The sequence below is a fragment of the Anabrus simplex genome, chromosome 2 (genome assembly GCF_040414725.1).
Source record: "Anabrus simplex isolate iqAnaSimp1 chromosome 2, ASM4041472v1, whole genome shotgun sequence".
NCBI lineage: Eukaryota > Metazoa > Arthropoda > Insecta > Orthoptera > Tettigoniidae > Anabrus > Anabrus simplex.
The window spans coordinates 809,115,165-809,137,996 of record NC_090266.1 but is presented as its reverse complement, the minus strand read 5'-3'; the positions used below and the strand labels follow the sequence as shown (position 1 = coordinate 809,137,996).

Genomic DNA, 22,832 nt, shown 5'->3' with positions numbered 1-22,832 from the left:
ATCTGGTCGTAATGGTTCATGCAGCTCACATCCATTGCAGGTGTGCCTGAAAAAAAAAAAGAGCCGGACCAACTCGGGATGAGGGCACGAGTTTACCATTATAACATTATTAAAATTCGCTTTACGTCGTACTGACACAAATAGGTCTTATGGTGACGATGGGATAGGAAAGGACTAGGAGTGGTAAGAGATCGACCGTGGCTTTAATTAAGGTACAGCCCGAGCTTTTGTCTGGTATGAAAATTGGAAACCACGAAAAACCATTCTCAGGGCTGCCGACAGTGGGTTTCGAACCCACTATCTTCTGAATGCAAGCTGATAGCTACGTTATCCAAGTCTCACAGCCACTTTCTCGGTAATATACATTTACATAATTATTGAATAAGTTATGCACATTTTACATTATTATTATTATTATTATTATTATTATTATTATTATTATTATTATTATTATTATTAAGGAAAATCGTTTCTAAAGTTTAAAGAATCGGAGGGGTCATGGATTTATATGATTTTACTAAATTATTAAAATTGTTACAATAAATTACCAGTACAATATATTGGCAAACACAGTTTTTATATACACGCACTGAAGGCAGCCCTCTTCCCTTCGGGGCCTTCATGATACACAAGAAAGATGTCGGCGGATTAACAATGTCGCAGAGTAGCCTAGAATATTTATGACTGGGTGTTACGATAGTCGTTCATTTACGATACGAACTAGCCTGTGACAGATGGTCTTAAAAAATACTGTTTTTAGTAAAGGCACAAGACGGAGAAAGGGGAGGAGATGAGGGAGACTATTACACCAAGCCTGATGATAATGATTGTGAATATTCCCCTACTCTTTAGACTCAACAAAGAATTAGAAGATAAAAGTTACTTTAGTATGGTTCGTCCATTATTGGAAAATGCAAACAGTGTTTGGGATCCTCACCAAGAATACCGTACCTAATAAAAGAAATAGATAGCCTAGTGTGCAGAGGAAAGCAGCAAGATTTGTAACAGGGGATTTCAGGAGAAAGAGTAGTGCATCAGAAATATTAAAGAAACTAGGGTGGGAAACTTTAAGTACCTACCTAAGAGAAGGGAGGATTATATAGAGCCTATACAGGAGAAGAAGCATGGGGAGAAATCCGTGAGAGGCTTCAGTTGGAAAATAATTATATCGGCAGGACTGACCACAAATATAAAATTAGAAGAAATTTTAGCAGAAGCGATTGGGGTAAATTTTCATTCATTGGCAAGGGTGTGAAGGAGTGGAACAGTTTACCAGGGGTAATGTTTGATCCTTTTCCAAAATCTGTACGGATATTCAAAAAGAGAATAAACAGCATCAGAGAAAAATGAAATGTTAGAGGGCATTCGACCAGTGCAGGTTATTGTAAATAAAGAATGCGTATGAATAAATTAATTCCATCCCCTGGTCTAAGGAGTTTGGACAGCCAAAGTAGGAGACTGCCTGTAGGGGTGAAGTACAGTGGGGACTTCGAGGGCCCTGGGACCGCTACGGTAGCTGTAAAGGCCCTTCAGGAACCCTGAAAAGTGGTGGTAAAAGGGGCTCTGGTTAAGACGCAGCAGGTCGTCATGCTACTTAGGTTCCAGAATGGGTAAAGAAAGGAAAAAGTAAATAAATGCAATGTAAATTTTAATCTTATACCAGGTGTACAGTATCATTTGAAGTAATTCTACATACTGTATATCAGTTGACTATACTTGTAAGTAGTACAGGAGATATTTTAAGTAGAATTTTGTAAACAATGTAAATTTATTAAGGATGAGCTGTGTGTTTAATAGAAAACATTGTTAGCGTAAATTATATAATATTGTATTATAGGAAAATTTTATTCTCTTGTTAATTTAATATTTAGTGCTTGACAATAATGTATTTTAGTGTACCATTTGCCACCGAGGTAGACACCTCATTTGCAAATAAAGAGATTTTGATTTGATTTGACTCTGTATTCTCTGCTGGGAACTCTTTTGTTAAATCCCATTTCCAATAGCATTATGCTCAACATAGGAAATGTTATTGCACAATTTATCCACGTACAACGGAAATTATTTTGGTATGGTGGAAAATAAATTTCGAAAATATAGCTAAAATGATAAGTATTTAGAAATGTTAAATAATCATGTAAACTATAAGTAATACCTTGAATAATATTCTTCAATTTAATTAATTATTGCTAATCATAGATTCTAGATGTGTTGGCCTACAGAAGTTGGTATGAATTCGTAATATTACGCCATGGAACAACCCTGGGTCCGGCGCTAGTTTGTAAATAATGTGATCTGAATGACTTTTGAACCTTATGGTCACGGGCATTAGGATGTTTCTGTTGCGTTTGTGAAATTGTATGGGTTTAATAATGATAACCAGAGGTATTTTAAATTGATAAGAAGTCTGCTTAAGTTTATAGAAGGTTATATTTAATACACCTGCATTGATTTATTTATAACGTCAACTTGACGTTTCTAAGCTGTCAAAATGTGGTGGTGAAAAGTGAAGGTAAATCTTGCTAAAATGTGTTTTGTTTTTCAGTTTTTTGGACCGTGTTATATTCATATGAAATAATTCGAGTACCGGTATCGTACGTGTGAAGAAATGGTGCTACAGTATTTGTCTTTTTCAATTTACAAATTGCTGGGAATATAGCTCGGTTTAGGTTTAATCCGTAGTATGTTTTCAGCGAGTTCTTTGGTAAGATTATCACTAAAAGATGGACTTTAGTGATAGTAGTGTCGTACCGACTGCTATTGTGTAGGCCTTATATCGTGCTTGAATTTCTCATAGTATTAGAAAGGTTCTAACCTAAAAGTGTTGAATATGAAATGCGCTTAGATTCATTTCCAGAACTTCTCTTAGTAGGGTGCCGTACCATTTAGATGTTTCGAAATGTTGAAGTCCGTGTATAGGTTACGTGATACTGTGCTTTTCGATTTTCTGCTGCAGTCTTGTGAAGTGTGACCTGAAGGATGCACCAAATTGTAGGTAGTATGTCAAGGGCCTTACGTCGTCTATACTCGTAGATAATGATACGTGACATGAAAGTTTCATGTTTGTTCATATTTCTGATTGAGAACACGGCATCGTACTTGGCATTAAACACAGGTAATAACTAAAATGTACCAGTACATAAGTAAGTATGTACCTTTAACCTGTAGTTTTAATTCAGCAATTTTCGGTCATGCTTGGATCATACGTGTGAAGGAAAAATCTGTATCTGTCGGAGGTTTAATTAAATATTCCTGCATTGCATTTCTTTTTTAATCATAGCTTGTGATTGCTACGTCTCACGGTTTTGTGTAGCCTATGTATCATTTTTCAAGGATATGTTAGATATAGTCTGAGAGGTGATCCGATTGCGTGAGTCACTGATGCTTTCAAGCTTATATTGTACATTTTAGTATACTTGGGAACAAAACATGATGGCCTCAGTTCGTGGAAGTGAGCTGGAAGCCAGCAGTCAATCACACCCTGCACCCTGCTGAGTTAACGAGACCACTCTCTCTTGAGTCTTTACCCTTTCTTTGTGTTGAGTGCAGTGGACAATTTGGCTACTCTGGCTACAGAAGACATAGTAAATTCTATAAGCTGCTAATAGTCACTGGCTTGCCACTGGAAAGTAGTGGTGAGAGGAGAGTTCATCATGTTTTGTCCCCAAGTATATAGTAGGTAGGTATTGAAGATAGGAAAGATAGAGGGGAAGAAGGAGGTGATGAACATTAACATAGTAGAAAAGAAAAATACATGCAAATTTTAGAATAATATTATCAGTTATAGAGAAAGAAATGCCAAGTGTGAAATCAGCTGCTTTGAGGTAATTCTTACCTTGGCAACCCAGTCTTCTCTGTTTTAGCTGTTGCTTCCTTGGCTATATTGTCTGTTGTCTACCTTTGTTTGATGGTTGTTGAGAAGCAAGTCCATCAGCCAAGTTCTGTGCCTTTTTATGCTTCCTTTCGAGGTTCTTAGCACTCTTAAGCATTTTATACTTTTCACTATTCCTGTAAGAAGTATGGTTACTGAATACTTTCCATTCATGATAAATTCGACCATTCTTCTAGTGGCTGATCTAGTGTGAGGTCTGCAACTTCATGCTGGTAAAACACAGAGGTAAACAGTCCATTCTAATGTGGATGATCAAACATATTAGGTAGTCCATTCTACTTGTAGCTAATCTAGTGTGAGGTCTGCAACTTCATGCTAGTAAACTGCATAGGTATGGGTATTAACCTAGGTAAGTGTCCGGCCCCGCGGTGTAGGGGGCAATGCATCCGCCTGTCACCCTGCAGCCCCGGGTTCGATTTCCGGCCAGGTCAGGGGTTTTTAATTGCAAATGTTTAATATCCCTGCCTGGGGACTGGGTGTTTGTGTCGTCCTTAACGTTCCTTTCCTCACATTCAACACTTTACACTTCGGCCATTTACAAAATACACGCAGGTTCCACACATATGGTGTAAGTAGGGACAAAAGATCTTTCTAGGTCGACGCCCAGAACAAATAGCATTTAAAAAAACATAGGTAAATTCTTGTTCTTAACAAGAAAGCATTTTTCTCCCTCTGTTTTATTTTTAGGATAGCATTTATTTTAGAATTTATTTAATTTTTACCTTGATTCTTTTAAATGTTCCTTGATATTTATTGAAATTTAAGTTTCCTTTCTTTTTCCTTTTCGTGAATAGATAGCTTGGCAGTCTTGAAGTTGTCTTCATTAAACAGGTCTGTAATCCAGTTGCCTCCATCTTCAAATTTAGTCAAATACTGCCGAAAAGAAACCACGAGACCTGTATGTGTAATACTACATTTTTCGACCTCTTAAAATAGGTCCAGGCTATTGTCATTTAAGAAGACATGCAGTGTTTCAGAACCTTCAGCTTGATTATATTCAATGCAGGTTTTCCAAGAGTTAAGTTTTCCTAATATGGACACAGTTCTGTTTGAACCTTTAAATCACCAGGCGAGTTGGCCGTGCAGTTAGGAGCGTGCGGCTGTGAGCTTGCATCCGGGAGATAGTGGGTTCGAATCCTACTGTTGGCAGCCCTGAAGATGATTTTCCGTGGTTTCCAATCTTCACACCAGGCCAATGTTGGGGCTGTAACTTAATTAAGGCCACGGCCGCTTCCTTCCAACTCCTAGCCCTTTCCTATCCCATCGTCGCCGTAAGACCTATCTGTGTCGGTGCGACGTAAAGCCCCTGGCAAAAAAAAAAAAAAAAAAAAAAAAAAATTAATGCCACGGCTGCTTCCTTCCAACTCCTAGGCCTTTCCGATCCCATCGTTGCCATAAGACCTATCTGTGTTGGTGTGATGTAAAGCCAGTAGCAAAAAGAAAAAATTTTAAAAAAACTACCCTTTAAATCGAGCTTGCATCTGGATGGTAGTGGGTTTTGAACCCCACTGTCAGCAGCCCTAAAGATGGTTTTCCGAGGTAAGAGAGCTGTGCTCATTGAGCTAACGGCTTGAGCACGGGAAGAACCGACAACAGCTGACTTCTGATAGTTTGTGCTGTAAAGACTAGTGTGAAGTGTTAAGGCAGAAGTAAAGCCACAGCAGTGTATCTGTTTACGTAATTCATTTGCACAGTTCGTTTGTCGTTCATTGTTTGCGCTGTATTTCTAAAGTTTTTATGTTTGCCTGCAGTATTTCTCTGAGTACTGGTAGTAGTTAAAGGAGTATTTAGTTATCACATGTCAAAATAATTAATTTTGAATAATAATAATAATAATAATTTTTTTTTTTACATCCCACTAACTACTTTTACAGTTTTTTGGAAATGCCAAGGTGCCAGATTTTTGTCCCATGGGAGTTCATTTACATGCCGGTAAATATACCAACAGGGGGCTAACGTATTTGAGTACCTTCAAATGCTATTGGACTGAGTCAGGATCAAACCTGCCAACTCGGTGCTCGAGAAGCCAGCATCTTAACAGTCTGAGCCACTCAGCCCAGCTAATTTTTGTTTCCTACGCACAACCTAATGAAATTAATATAATTAAATGTATTTACTTTGCACAAGGTGTTTGTATACTAAAATCATTAGCTTGTTTCCTCACCATAATCTAATGGACTGAATAGAACGAGACATTAGGCACAATAAAAACTGTTAAAAGTTTAAATCTGTTCAGATACGCACCCCTTCACAAGTTGTAACCACGAGTCATACAAGCAGCTGCTAGGCTGTACCTTCCCTCAGATCGCATGCTCGGCTCCTTTACCTGTCTTAGCTGGAACGCTGCTCATCGAGCTGAATTGTGTTTGCTTTTGATTTAAATACTGTTATTGAGCTGTTCTGTAACCCTTAGTTGAGTTTATTTATCTATGAAAAAAAAATATATAAATGAACAAGTTTCTGAAGCCAATCACTATCATGAAACTTTGAAGCCTGATAAAAAAAAAAAGGGTGTTCTTCAAAAAGAAAAAAATTGTAGTTTATGTCTTGAGTTTAAATAATCGTGCAAGAACTTTTCCTAGAAAAAGCCACCTTTCTTCGGTGTGCAAAAACATAAAAGTTTTTTAAACAGTCTGGTGTTTGTTGCAGTGGCTTTGGCAAAGTTTACAACTTCTTACTGCTTCATTAAAAATTTTAATTCATTTCAGATGGAATTGTTTTGGACACAAGGCTTTGTCTATGGGTACAGCAATGTCTCAATGCTGTATGGGGAACCACTTTTTGTTTACGTCCACGAAGGGCTACTTAGCAGCCAGACAGTGCAAATGCCACAGCAGTCAGCGCAACTAATTTCCTCTCCTCAGAAATATTTAAAAATCACATTGATCACATCTTTCTCTGTAGTTTGCTCAGTCAGCACATGATACAGTAAAATATTTTTTCAAAATAGTTATCATTAAGATACCTTGCAGTGACGAGTAAGATTGATAGGTCGGCAACATCTCTACTTTCAACGTGAATTTTAAAAAATTGCACTTTTAAAATGTTTGTGTTACCATTTATTCAGTGTTGTTTGATATGTCTTTAATTCCTTGTGAAACTGTGTTATTTGAAAATGGGATTGTAATAATTTTGCAAACATAGTCCTGTTCCATCATACAATGTGCCGTATCATTTATTCATGGAGCTATCAAATCCTCAACAGTTGTTAGGATTTATCATGCTTAACAGTGTGATAGCTAATTCTTTAGGTTCGAACTCCACTGTCGGCAGCCCTGAAAATGGTTTTCCGTGGTTTCCCATTTTCACACCAGGCAAATGCTGGGGCTGTACCTTAATTAAGGCCACGGCCGCTTCCTTCCCACTCCTAGCCCTTCCCTGTCCCATCGTCGCCATAAGACCTATCTGTGTCGGTGCGACGTAAAGCAACTAGCAAAAAAAAAAAAAAAAAAAATTCTTTAAAGGCTTCAACAACGTTTTCCTTATCCTAGCTATTTCTATAAGAGGCTTTATTAGGATTTTAATTATCTTTATTACCGAGCTCGATAGCTGCAGTCGCTTAATTGCGGCCAGTATCCAGTATTCGGGAGATAGTAGGTTCGAACCCCACTATCGGCAGCCCTGAAAATGGTTTTCCGTGGTTTCCCATTTTCACACCAGGCAAATGCTGGGGCTGTACCTTAATTAAGGCCACGGCCGCTTCCTTCCCACTCCTAGCCATTTCCTGTCCTATCGTCGCCGTAAGACCTATCTGTGTCGGTGCGACGTAAAGCAACTAGCAAAAAAAAAAAAAAATAATAATTATATTTATTGCCTTGAAGAATAACGCCGCCATCAAGGATGAGTACAGGGAGATGGTCCGGGCCATTCCTGCAGATCAAAGGGAGATACAAGAAGGCACCACTGTAAAAGATCTATGGTTAACAATACAGGATGCCATCACGTACACAGCAATAGAATCTGTACGATTCCAATAACCAAGCGTAAGGTTGGAGTGGTTGGATGTGAAATGTGAAGAGGCCATCCAGAGAAAGATCAAAGCAAGGGACAAGACCTTACAAAGTCTGGAAATGTCATCAGAAGAAGACTACCATACAGCGAGGGTGCTCTGAAGGAAGAAAAGACAGCGAGAGAAGGAGCAGCTCAAGGCCATAGAGGAGCAGGTGGTTCACGCTATGTTCCAGGGAACAGGTGAAATCAAGAATGGGTTCGAGCCCAGAACATCATATTTCAAGGACAAAGAGGGTCTTTTGGTTGGAGAGGAGGAGAAGATCCTGTCAAGATGGGTGGAGCACTTCAAAGAGCTCCTGAACACTGAGGAGGCAGAAGCAAGGGTGCCTGATCAGGTGACAGCTGGACACACACATACTGACAACAAGCATGAGCCAGTCCTCAAAGTGACAAGGAGTAAGGTGAAGGAGGAGATCGACCTTGTGCACAATAACAGAGTGCCAGGAGAGGACGGCCTACCAGCAGAGGTGTTCAGGTATGGAGGAAAAGAGCTTTTAGATAGTGTTTGCGCACTGATCCGATCTGTATGGGAGAACGAGGAGATGCCAAGGGACTGGAGCTCAGCCCTTCTCTGTCCCATCTACAACAAGGGTGGCAAGACAGTGCGCAGCAACTACTGAGGAATTTCGCTTCTTAGTCTGACCTACAAAATCTTTTTGAAGGTGCTGGCTAGGAGACTCGAGCCCTTTGCAGAGAGGCAGCGGAGAGACTATCAGTGTGGGTTCCAGCACAACAAATCAACAACAGACCTCGTACTAACCCTATGACTCATCCTTCAAAAGTGCTACGAGTACAACATCAACATTCAAGTTGGGCTCATCCGTTGGTAAATAGCACAACCAGTTTACGAACTGATGAGCCCAACTTAGCACACTGGGGCGAAACGTTGGCAACCAGGAATGAGTTAGCTGGAAAATTTATAATGTCCAGTAACAGACCATTTATATTGGTATTACATACCAGTTAGTCAAGCAGCTCGTTTTCTTTCTCCTAAGTCTTCCCAGCTCAAACGTTGCAACATTTTTGTAACACTACTCTTTTGTCGGAAATCACCCAGAACAAATCGAGCTGCTTTTCTTTGGATTTTTTCCAGTTCTTGAACCAAGTAATCCTGGTGAGGTTCCCATATACTGGAACCATACTCTATTTGGGGTCTTGCCAGAGACTTGTATGCCCTCTCCTTTACATCCTTACTACAACCCCTAAACACCCTCATAACCATGTGCACAAATCTGTACCCATTTTTTACAGTCACATTTATGTGATTACCCCAATAAATATCTTTCCTTTTATTAACACCTAGGTACTTACAGTGATCCCCATAAGAAACTTTTACCCCATCAGTCGTCATTGTCATCATCATCATCATCATCATCAATGTCCCACTCCAGTCACCTGGGTGTGGTTTCATCCCATCAGTGCAGTAATTAAAACTGAGGGGACTTTTCCTATTTGTAAAACTCACAACCTGACTTTTAACCCTGTTTATCACCATACCATTGTCTGCTTTCCTTCTCACAACATTGAGGTCATTTTGCAGTTGCTCACAATCTTGTAACTTATTTATTACTCTATACAGAATAACATCATCCGAAAAAAAGCCTTATCTCTAATTCCACTTCTTTTACTCATATTTTGTCGCCATAAGACCTGTCTGTGTCGGTGCGATGAAATGCAAATAGCAAAAAGAAAAAAAACAACTCATGTTATTGATATATAAGAAAACATAAAGGTCCAATAATTCTGCCTTGAGGAATTCCCCTCTTAATTATTACAGGGTCAGATAAAGCTTCACCTACTCTAATTCTCTGTGATCTATTTTCTAGAAATATAGCCACCCATTCAGTCACTCTTTTGTCTAGTCCAGTTGCACTCTTGCCAGTAGTCTCCCATGATCCACCCTATCAAATGCCTTAGACAGGTCAATCGCGATACAGTCCATTTGACCTCCTGAATTCAAGATATCGGTTATATCTTGCTGGAATCCTACAAGTTGAGCTTCAGTGGAATAACCTTTCCTAAACCTGAACTGTCTTCTATCGAACCAGTTATTAATTTTGCAAACATGTCTAATATAATCAGAAAGAATGCTTTCCCAAAGCTTACATGCAATGCATGTCAAACTGACTGGCTTGTAATTTTCAGCTTTATGTCTATCACCCTTTCCTTTGTACACAGGGGCTACTATAGCAACTGTCCATTCATTTGGTATAGCTCCTTCATGCAAATAATAATCAGATAAGTATTTCAGATATGGTACTATATCCCAACCCATTTAGTATATCGCCAGAAATCTTATCAATTACAGCCGCTTTTCTAGTTTTCAACTTTGGTATGTGATTGTAAATGTAATTGTTTTCATAGGTAAACAGGTCTTATGGCGACGATGGGATAGGAAAGGGCTAGGAGTGGGAAGGAAGTGGTCATGGCCTAAATTAAGGTACAGCCCCAGCATTTTACTGGTGTGAAAATGGGAAACCACAGAAAACCATTTTCAGGGCTGCCGACAGTGGGATTCAAACCCACTATCTCCCGGATGCAAGCTCACAGCTACGCGCCCCTAAATGCACGGCCAGCTCGCCCGGTGGAATGTCCTCCTTGGGACCTGTTTCTGCCTTAATGTACCTATATGTACCCTTCCATTTTTCACTAAATTTTGTATGACTGCCAATTATGCTTGCCATCATGTTATCCTTAGATGACTTCTTTGCTAGTTTCAATTTCCTATTAAGTTCCTTCAATTTCTCCTTACGTCCACAGCCATTTCTAACTCTATTTCTTTCCAATCTGCACCTCCTTCTTAGTCTCTTTATTTCTCTGTTATAATAAAGTGGGTCTTTTCCATTCCTTACCACATCCAAATGTACAAACCTATTTTCACCTTCCCCAACAATTGCTTTAAACCCATCCCAGAGTCTGTTTAACCCCCTGTAGGTGGGGGACGGAGAAGAAGAATACACCCACGGTATCCCCTGCCTGTCGTAAGGGGTGACCAAGGGATGATCAAATTAGAAACACGAGACTACTTGTAACTAGTTCCATCATGCAGGGAACAGCATGGGTTGCTTTTACTTGCGCATAGTACCACAATGTTAGATATACTATAGGTTTGTGATTGGTAGCGACAGTGTGTACTTCCAGCTGGGTTTTGCAGTACCTGTGATTAGTACCACTATATGAGTGACACCATGGGTTAGCGGCACCATGGGTCTGCCTTGCCTATGATTAGTACCCACTATGTCAGGAATGCCACGGGATAGTACGAGCCACTGTGGTTAGTACACTTGTGTGTGGAACACCATAGGTTTGCGTTGCCTGTAAATGGCGCCGCAGTGTGAGAAATACCGTTGGTCTGTGTTACATGTGCGCATTACATTACCTGTGAGTAGTACCATAATGTGTGGAATACTGTGAGTCTACGCTACTTTTTGATTAGTACTGCAACATGACAAATACTAGGGTTCTACTTTTCTAGCGATAAGTACCATTATGAGGGGCTGATGACCTGGATTTTGGACCCCTTTAGACTACAAGCATCATCGATTCAGTATTGTGCTGTAGAAGCAGTCCCTTGGTCAGTAGTACTGTTGTTTAATGCTAGTTTCTGGAAATGTGGGACATTACAGGTCAGATCCACTGATTGTTTTAAATTCATATCTGTCCATTCATTCCTCATCCTCACGTTTTGAACTCTGGTCAGTGGAGGATTTTGGACTTTTAAATTGTCATTACATTTTGTTTCATTTTGTACCATTAGGGGCCGATGACCTAGATGTTAGGCCCTTTTAAACAACAAGCATCATCATCAGAGTCTGTTTACATTTTTATTTATCATTTTCCACCAATCATAATTACTTTTTTTAAACTCCCTCATGCTGCTTTGTCAGCCATATGGTACTGCCTAATAGTCTAACTTTTAAGTCCTTCCTTTTTATCACATTTATTTTTAACTATGACAAAACAGCTTCATGATCAATAATACCATCTATTACGTAGGTTTACCTATAGAGCTCATCTGGTTTTACCAGCACCACATCTAGTATATTCTTCCCTCTAGTTGGTTCCATCACTTTGTGAATCAGCTGTCCTTCCCATATTAACTTTTTGCCATTTGTTTTATCATGCTTCCTGTCGTTCGCATTACCTTCCCAATTAACATTTGATAAATTGAGATCACCCGCTACAATCACATTCCTTTCCATGTTGTTTCCCACATAGCTGATTATCTTATCAAATAATTCTGTATCACCCTCTGTGGGTGGGGGACGCAGACGAAGAATACACCCATGGTACCCGCGGCCTGTTGTAAGAGGCGACTAAAAGGAGTGACCAAGGGATGATCAAATTAGAACCATGATACTACTTGTAATTAGTATCATCACGCAGGGAACACCATGGGTCGCTTTTACTTGCACGTAGTACCACTATGTTGGGTACACAGTAGGTTTGAGATTAGTAGCGACAGTGTGTGCTCAGGATGCAGTTTACAGTACCCGTGATTCGTACCACTATATGAGCGACACCATGGTTTTGCCTTGCCTATGATTAGTACCCACTATGTGAGGAACACCATGGGATAGTGCGAGTCCCTTGGTTGGTCCACTTATGTGAGGAACTCCATAGGTTTGCGTTGACTGTATAGGTTTGCATTGCTTGTAAATAGCAACTCAGTGTGCGAAACACCATAGGTCTGTGTTACATATGCGGATTACATTACCTGTGAGTAGTACCATAACATGTTGAATACTGCAAGTCTACGCTACTTTTGATTAGTACCACAACATCACAAATACCATGGTTCTACTTTCCTAGCGATGAGGGGCCGATGACCTGGATTTTGGACCTGTCTAGACTACAAGCATCATTGATTCAGTATTGTGCTTTAGAAGCAGTCCCTTGGTCAGTAATACTATTGTTTAACGCTAGTTTCTGGGAATGTGGGGCATGGTGGGTCGGATCCACTGATTGTTTTAACTTCATATCTATCCATTCATTCTTCGTCCTCACATTTTGAATTCTGGTCAGTGGAGGATTATGGATTTTTAATTGTCCTTACATTTAGTCTCATTTCATGCCATTAGGGGCTGATGACGTAGATGTTAGGCACCTTTAAACAATTTTTTTAAATAAAAATTAAAATTCTGTATCAGCGTCAGCGCTACCCTGTCCTGGTCTGTACTCGTCAAAGACATCAAGTTGCCTGTTACCTTTAGAAATGAGCCTTACACCTAGTATTTCATATTTGTCATCTTTAACTTTTTTGTAGCTTACAAATTCTTCCTTCACCAGAATGAATACTCCCCCTCCTACCATTCCTATCCTATCTGTGTGATATATACTCTAGTTCTGTGAGAAAATGTCTCCATCTATTATATCATTTCTCAGCCATGATTCAACTCCAATTACAATATCTGGGAAGTATATATCTATTAAATTACTTAATTCTACTCTTTTCTTTACAATACTGTTACAGTTCAACACTAACATTTTTATTTCATCCCTACTTGACTTCCAGATCCATGTACCCTTATCACTGATGCTCTGTTAAGTAGATAAGTCACTATAGATGTCATAGCTCAGGGGGTGCATCACTGGCTTCTCATCAAGATTGTTACAGTTCAAATCCTGGAAAATTCTTGTGTTCAGATTCTGTGTAAAACTGGAGGTGCTCTGACTATTTGAAATCCAAATTTGACATATCGTTGTAATTTCGATAGAAAACACCATTGTTGTCATCAGTCCACAGACTGGTTTGATGCAGCCCTCCATGCCACCCTATCCTGTGCTAACCTTTTCATTTCTACGTAACTATTGCATCCTACATCTGCTCTAATCTGTTTGTCGTATTCATACCTTGGTCTACCCCTACCATTCTTGCCACCTACACTTCCTTCAAAAACCAACTGAACAAGTCCTGGGTGTCTTAAGATGTGTCCTATCATTCTATCTCTTCTTCTCGTCAAATGTAGCCAAATCGATCTCCTCTCACCAATTCGATTCAGTATCTCTTCATTCGTGATTCGATCTATCCATCTCACCTTCAGCATTCTTCTGTAACACCACATTTCAAAAGCTTCTATTCTCTTTCTTTCTGAGCTAGTTATCGTCCATGTTTCACTTCCATACAATGCCACGCTCCACACAAAAGTCTTCAAAAACATCTTTCTAATTCTGATATCAATGTTTGAAGTGAGCAAATTTCTTTTCTTAAGAAAGCTCTTCCTTGCTTGTGCTAGTCTGCATTTTATGTCCTCCTTACTTCTGCCATCGTTGGTTATTTTACTACCCAAGTAACAATATTCATCTACTTCCTTTAAGACTTCGTTTCCTAATCTAATATTTCCTACATCACCTGCCTTCGTTCGACTGCACTCCATTACTTTTGTTTTGGACTTATTTATTTTCATCTTGTACTCCTTACCTAAGACTTCATCCATACCATTCAGCAACTTCTCGAGATCTTCTGCAGTCTCAGATAAAATAACAATATCATCGGCAAATCTCAAGGTTTTGATTTCCTCTCCTTGGACTGTGATTCCCTTTCCAAATTTCTCTTTGATTTCCTTTACTGCCTGTTCTATGTAAACATTGAAAAGGAGAGGGGACAAACTGCAGCCTTGCCTCACTCCTTTCTGGATTGCTGCTTCTTTTTCAAAGCCCTCGATTCTTATCACAGCAGACTGATTTGTATACAGGTTGTAGATAATTCTTCGTTCTCGGTATCTGATTCCTATCATCTTCAGAATCATAAATAGCCTGGTCCAATCAACATTATCGAATGCCTTTTCTAGATCTACGAATGCCATGTACGTGGGCTTGTCCTTCTTGATTCGATCTTCTAAGATCAGGCGTAAAGTCAGGATTGCTTCACGTGTTCCTACATTTCTTCTGAAGCCAAATTGATCTTCCCCCAACTCAGCTTCAACTTGTTTTTCCATTCTTCTGTAAATAATACGTGTTAAAATTTTGCAGGCATGAGATACTAAACTAATAGTGCGGTAGTTTTCACACCTGTCAGCACCGGCTTTCTTGGGAATAGGTATAACAACATTCTGCCGAAAATCGGATGGGACTTCTCCTGTCCCATACATCTTGCACACTAAATGAAATAACCTTACCATGCTGGTTTCTCCTAAGGCAGTCAGTAATTCAGAGGGAATATCATCAATTCCAGGTGCCTTGTTCCTATTTAGGTCACTCACAGCTCTGTCAAACTCTGACCTCAAAATTGGGTCTCCCATTTCATCAGCATCAACAACCTCTTCATGTTCCAGAACGAAATTATCTACATCGTTACCTTCATACAACTGTTGGATATGCTCCTGCCATCTTTCTGCTTTGTCTTCTTTCCCTAGAAGTGGCTTTCCATCTGAGCTCTTAATATTCATGCACCTAGATTTCCTTTCTCCAAAGGTTTCCTTGATTTTCCTGTATGCAGCATCTACCTTTCCTACAACCATACAACCTTCGACATCCTTGCACTTCTCCTTCAGCCATTCTTCCTTAGCTACCTAGCACTTTCTATCCACTTGATTCTTTAATCGCCGGTATTCTTTTCTGCCCTCTTCATTTCTAACATTCTTGTATTTTCGTCGTTCATCAATCAGGTCTAGTATCTCCTGAGTTATCCACTGATTCTTAGTTGATCTTTTCTTCCTTCTTAACATTTCTTCAGCAGCTCTACTGACTTCATTTTTCATGACTCTCCAATCTTCCTCTATAGTGTTTCCTTCAGCCTTTTCATTTAGTCCTTGTGCAAAATGTTCATTGAAACAATCCCTCACACTCTTTTCTTTCAACTTGTCTAGATCCCATCTTTTTGCATTCTTTCCTTTCTTCAATTTCTTCAACTTCAGATGGCATTTCATGACCAACAAGTTGTGGTCAGAGTCCACGTCTGCTCCTGGGAAAGTTTTGCAATCCAACACCTGGTTTCTGAATCTCTGCCTAATCATAATGAAGTCTGTTTGATACCTTCCAGTGTCTCCAGGTCTCGTCCACGTATACATACGTCGTTTGTGGTGTTTGAACCAAGCATTGGCAAGGACTAAATTATGATCAGTGCAGAATTCAACCAGCCGACTTCCTCTTTCGTTCCTTTGTCCCAATCCAAATTTTCCTACTGTTCTACCTTCTCTTACTTGGCCTATCACTGTATTCCAGTTCCCCATCACAATTAGATTCTCGTCACCTTTTACATATTGTATTAAATCTTCTATCTCCTCATATATTTTTTCGATTTCTTCATCACCCGCTGAACTAGTAGGCATATAGACCTGCACTATTGTGGTGGGTATTGGTTTGGTGTCTATCTGGGCGACAATAATTCTTTCACTATGCTGGTCGTAGTAGCTTATCCGCTGCCCTATTTTCTTATTCATTATTAAACCAACTCCTGCATTACCCCTGTTTGATTTCGTGTTGATAATTCGGTAGTCGCCTGACCAAAAATCCTGTTCTTCCTGCCAACGTACTTCACTTATACCAACTACATCTAACTTTAGCCTATCCATCTCCCTTTTCAGATTCTCTAACCTACCACAACGATTCAAACTTCTAACATTCCACGCTCCGACTCGCAGAATGTCAGTATCCATCTTCCTGATGATCGCCCCCTCTCGTGTAGTCCCCACCCGGAGATCCGAATGGGGGACTGGTTTACCTCCGGAATATTTTACCCGGGAGGAAGCCATCATCAGTACATCATTCATACAGAGAGAGCTGCATGTCCTCGGGAGGTGGTTACGGCTGTAGTTTCCCGTTGCTTTCAGCCGTATAGCAGTATCAACACAGCTAAGCCATGTTGAGTATTATTACAAGGCCGTATCAGTCAATCATCTAGACTGCCGCCCTTGCAACTACCGAAAGGCTGCTACCCCCCTTTCGATGAACCATTCGTTAGTCTGGTCTCTCAACAGATACCCATCCGATATGGTTGCACCTGCGGCTCGGATATCTGCATCATTGGGACACGCAAGCCTCCCCACCGCGGCAAGGTCACATGGTTCGCAGAGGAGGAGAAAACACCATAAGAGAGAATATATGTAATTTTAATGGGACATGGTCAAATTGCAGTGAATATACAGAAAAGTAACATGTTTATTGCTAGAGTGTATGAATTTGACTGGCTGCACTTTGATGTAATTGAACACTGTGTTGATTTGCATTTGTGTTCCTCAGTAGTGTTATCTTGCACTAGACACCTACAGTAATCTGACATGGAGACGTCCCATCGCCCCTGATACCTTTGTTCCATTTCTTTTAGATCCTGATGGAACCGCTTACCATGTTCCTCGCTGAATGCTCCTAAATTTTCAGGAAAATAATCCAGATGACTGTGCAGGAAATGTAATTTTAAGCTCATTCAGCAACCCAATTTCTGGAAGTTGTACAGCATGGTTTCCACAATCTGTTGGTAGTTGACATCTTTAACATTACCCCGGAATTTGCTACAAACATCCTTGAATGATTCCCATGCCTGAAGCTGCGTTTCGTTCATTGTCGTACTGAATGTCGGATCCTTCACAAGCTTCCGAATTTGGGGGCCGTCAAAAACACCTTCCTTAATTTTGACATCCAACAGTCCTGGAAATTTCTGACAAATGTACCGAAAGCAGGAACTGCCTCTATCCAAACTCTTCACATACTGCTTCATAATTCCCAATTAAATATGTAAAGGGGGCAATAACACGCTTTGAGGATCAATTAATAGATGATTTACAATGTTTTTTTTCTCCAGACACAAACTGTTTCCTCTTGGGCCATTCAGACAACCAGTGACAATCCCTGTCGTGAGAGTCCCACTCATACAGAAAATACGGGAACTTTGTATATCCTCCTTGCTGCCCTAATATGATACCCCACACTTTTAAATCTCAGCACAGTAACCATCTGTGTTCATTGTAGTTCAGTTTCTGCAACACCATAGATAAATTGTGATAGTTTTCACAAATAGATGTTGAACGGGCGACTGGTGCTGAAGCAAGTTTATTTCCATTGTGCAGAAGAACACCTTTGAGACTTCCTTTACTGGTGTCAATAAATAGATGCCAGTCCTTTGCTTGGTAAATAGTTCCAAGATGACGAATCAAGCCAGGGATATCACAGCAAAACACAAGTTCGTCTTCGTGAACAAAAAGCTGCCAGAAATCTTCCTCCCAATTTCTATAACAAAATGAATTTGTCCCAGGAAGTAAAAAGTTTCTCTCTTTTAATCTTGATCCTAAATGTTCAGTCTTTTCTTTAGTGAGGCCTAGGTCACGCGCCAAATCATTTAAGTCGCACTGATTATAAAGACGTGCAGTTTTATCCTCAACATCCGGTACAAAGGTATCATCATCACCACCATCCTCCGCACTAGAAGATGACGAAAACACACCCTCTGGTAACTTCTTTTGGTGGTTTTGAGACAGGAATAAATAGATAGATAGATAGATAGATAGATAGATAGATAGATAGATAAAGCCTTTCTTTTCTGTGGCGAAGTTAGGGCTTTCTTACACTTAACCACACACATATTGTTATTATTCCATATAATGACATTGATTAATTTAAAATACCAAGAACTATAAATAACGCTAATTTTTATGACAAAAATGTGAATATATACACGCAAAGAAGAAGAAAAAAAATTATATATATATATATATATATATCGGGTCCATGTGGTACAGACTTCCCTCAGCATTCACTATAATTATTATTGTTATGAATTTTATTCATTGGATCTTATATTCAGATTTTCATAATTTTGATTGTGTTATTAATTAGGTATCATGCTTCTCATTCCATTTAATCAATAAAATAAGGGAATTACTCTTGTAATCATTATGTATATGTAATTAAGTGGGATTTGTTGAATTTAAAATGCAATAAATATTTTCAATTTGTGACTGAAGACATGTAGAAGCTGCCATGGTATAGGGAAACAATTCTAAGTTTAGGAGGAATTGCAACTGGCAAGAGAAAGTTCCCGTTGACAAAAGAGTTTTCCAACTGTCACATAAACATGGTCTACCTCATAGATAGATTTTGAAAGGAATGTGGCCACGTGGTTGAGATTCTGTATCAGTGATTAGCTACCACCGTGCAATTAGTGTGGAAGGGATGGACTTGTAGAGGGGAGACACATGCTATGACAAAGTTTATTTATGCCCAGCTCAGGCTTGTTCTTGATGCCTATCGAGCTAGCTGTCTGTCTACAAATTGCAATTTCTTATACATCGTATTACTTTGTCTGACTTTATAGTATTTGAGTATAGTCACCAGGAGCTATGCTCAGCTTTCTGGATATTTATATTCAGTATGTAACTTGTCAGTTATATGCTTTTAGCAGTTTTTATATCACTTCATATCCATGATTGAATTCAGTTACACAATTCACGGACTGTGTTCGAGAATTGAATTGTGTTGGAAAATATCTGAGAAATCGATTAAGTTAGAACAGCCTTTATTTAAGCTGTCAGAACATGTGAATCCAGCTTAGTTAGCATGCCTCAATATCACAGGCTTTTCAGTAATGTCTTCCTTTCTGACAAATTAGTATGGGTGAATGTGACCACTACACTCTAAGTAGAGAAGTAGGTCAGGACAAGTTACAAAAATGATGACATAATGCTAGCAACAGCCAGGAACCTGGTCCAGGTTTTCCCCAGTAGAACTAATCCAGGGCCACTCCAGAAGTAGATACAAGGTAATTCATGCACCAAACATGTTATTCATATGTAACATGAAGAGAATATTCAGCAGCGATCAATTAGAATTCCCGATAATGCCAACAGCTTCTTGATATGCACAATGTTTTCATTAAATGTAACAACATATCTCCCAGGATATCATTTTTTTTAAAATTTAAGTATGTTTAATTTTTGTTTAAAGTACATACATGAGTTTAATTTTTCTAATAAGAGTAGTTAGTAATAGTTAATAGTTGAAAAATGATGATGATGATGATGATGATTAGTTAATACAATTGCCAGTAATAATCCTCAGTTGTGGGAATGCAACCATGATATCATTTTCCTGGTCCATAATCAAATATATTGCCAAGTGTGTGAGCTATCACCCCTACACCTTGAGAGTAGTAACAAAAATCATGCTCTACAACTTCGTCACTAACAGTAGTGGCTGGTAACCAAGATATTTCAGATTAAGTCAGTTAAGTGAGTATCAGTTATGTGTGTATATTAATATCGTAAAGAAGTGTTTATTTATATGTCATCAAGAGCATAATCTCTATCTAAGAGTAGGTGTAGTAGTTACAGTGCGACTCGGCAGATTAGATAAATTATATACGAGAGTTCATCTAGGCACAACGTCACATGAAAGCAGAAACTGGAACAAATGAAGTGATGATGAAGATAACTTTTTTAGTTGTACTAATGCAGAACCAGTAACTCACCTGTTTTGGATGAGGTACTTTCGTACCTCTACAGTACTTCCATAGACATTAGACTTACCCTACAATATCAGTCACTGATGGAGATGTTTGAAAATTAAACACAGGTATTCCTTCAAGTACCGTTGTAGAGCATCTTTTCAGCAAATGCAAAGATGTATTTCAGTTTAGTGGTGGAAATTTTAGGAACAGTCCTGTCTCACCTATCGTTGTGAAGACTAAATTTGCATTCTTTCCTTATAATGACAGTCTCTTATCCACAGTTTTGCCAATGAAACTTTGTTGCTGTATAAAGTAAAGAGAAGAAAAAAAACACCATATACACTCTTTGATAAAAAATAACCAGATATATACTTGAAACTGAATCAGACTAGATCCTAGATACTCGAAGTGACTGACAACCTCATAATCTGCAATTCTTGAGAAATATTGTGGTCAATTACAATATCAAATTACTTTTTCAAGAAGTAATCAGTAAAATTACAATTACTTCACAGAACCACAAAACACCAGTCTTAAAGAAAACAGGTTGGAATGATATCAATGTTTCCAATGCAGAAAGATATTACTCCTCTTCGTTTTGTTAAATATATATTTTTAGCATAGACACATTAAGTGTCTATCATTACTAAGTGGATCTTTCAAAATGATTTTTTCCTGGAATTTTTATTCTAGTTAGTGCCTTTTAGCTTTTCAAATAATTTGCTATTTACAAATTATCTAGGATCTATTGTCACAAATACTGGAGACTGTGAACCTGAGATCCACAAGCACATTGCGATTGCGAGAAATTCAACAGCAAAACGTACTCGCTCTGGAAGGACACCTTCATCACTTCCAAGACAAAGCTCACCCACATACGAACTCTGATCTTCCCTATCGCGACCTATGCAGCAGAAACTTGGACGATGAAGACGGCGGATCGCCACAGGATTGATGCTCTAGAAATGTGGTGTTATAGGAGATTACTACGAATACCATGGACAGCACACCGTACTAACTAATCATTCTTGCAACAGCTCGGCATCAGAACAAGACTGTCGACCCTTATCAACCAAAAACAACTTGGATATTTTGGTCATATTGCCAGAAGACAGGAGGCAATGGAAATACTTATCATAAAGGGAAAAGTCGAAGGCCGAAGACCTAGGGGACTTGCGCCGTTACGATGGATGGACCAGATCAAGAACTTGACCAGGATGAGCTTACAGCAAGCAAGTCACCATGCCCAAAGCAGGGACTCCTGGAGGAAGATCACCATAAGGATTGTCGCATGATGCCACTACACCCTTACGAAGGGTTGGACTAAGAGAGAGATCTGTAATTCAGGCCAGTTATATTTTTCTTATACTTTTTCAATCACTGGATGTCAGGATGTGCCCTACAGTCATCTACATAGTGTTCATGGAAGTTATAACATTTTACAAGCCAGTAAAGCTACCAGTCCTGTCTCTCCTATCGTTATGAAGACTAAATTTGCATTCTTTCCTTATAATGGCAGTCTCTTATCCACAGTTTTGCCAGTGAAACTTTGTTGCTGTATAAAGTAAAGTGAAGAAAAAGAAACCATGTACACTCTTTGATAAAAAATAACCAGATATATACTTGAAACTTAATCAGACTATCCCTGTAACACACATCACAGTAATGGATATTACTGTGATGTACACCCACTCTTTGCCTCTATGAGTGCGTTAAATCTGCTCATGAGACTTCCTGTCAGGTTCCTGAATATCTCTGGGGGAATGGCAACTCATTCTTCCAGAAGAATATAGCCAAAGTAGTTAATGATGTGGGTTATTGAGGTCCGAAGTAAAGTCAGTGTACTAGTTCATCCCAAAAATTGGCTATAGGATTCAACTCTGTGCTTCCCTTTCCAATTTTGGAACCTTACGGTCCACTAATCATTCCTGTACAGACCTTGCTTTATGGCAGGGAGCATTATCATGCTGTTATAAAAAGTAGCTGTTGCCAAACTGATCTTCTATCATCTGAGGTATGAACTTGTTACATTGTCTTTGTACAATTCCACATTTAGGTTTCTGTGCAGGTATTATTGAAAGCCCAAGTCTACTCCAGGGAAAGCACCCCCTCACTCAAACGCATCTCCCTCAAACTTCCATGTTGATACTACACATATAGCAGCTATTTTCCAAGCACGCACATCACTAAACCTCACATCAGTCTGCCACTCTAGGCTGCACATGACATTATGGTGAAAAATGTTTAGTTTATGAACAGTTGCTTGCACACAAAAGCCCATTTTCTTAACACTCTGTGCACAATTATTTAGATTTGCTGAATTCATGGGAGATCATTTCACTTTTTGTTATTTCCACCTGCCATCTTCAGAAGGCAACGGTCTCTGTCCGTCACTAAACGTGGGGTACCTTCATTTTTCTACTTCATAATCTTGTCTCCAGCTGTCAGTTTAGACTACTCGAGAAGGTTGAAATGTCCCCCAGCAGGCTTCATTTTAAACGGGTTTGTTGATACTTCTGATCAGTTAGTTCGTCAGGGAGTTCTTGCTTT

The 22,832-nt window shown here is 39.3% G+C and overlaps 1 protein-coding gene across 4 annotated transcripts in view; it reads left to right on the top strand.

Annotated features, from left to right (window-relative positions):
- Positions 1-2,254: 2,254 nt before the first annotated feature.
- Tmem43 (Transmembrane protein 43) overlaps positions 2,255-22,832 on the top strand; it is a 121,891-nt gene continuing 101,313 nt past the window's right edge. For 2 of the 4 annotated variants that reach the window (XM_067141496.2, XM_067141494.2), the window contains exon 1: positions 2,255-2,385. The gene's annotated coding sequence lies outside the window, so the exon portion shown is untranslated. Of the gene's footprint in view, positions 2,513-22,832 lie in introns of all 4 variants that reach the window. The other 2 variants (XM_067141498.2, XM_067141497.2) reach the window with 2 other exon arrangements.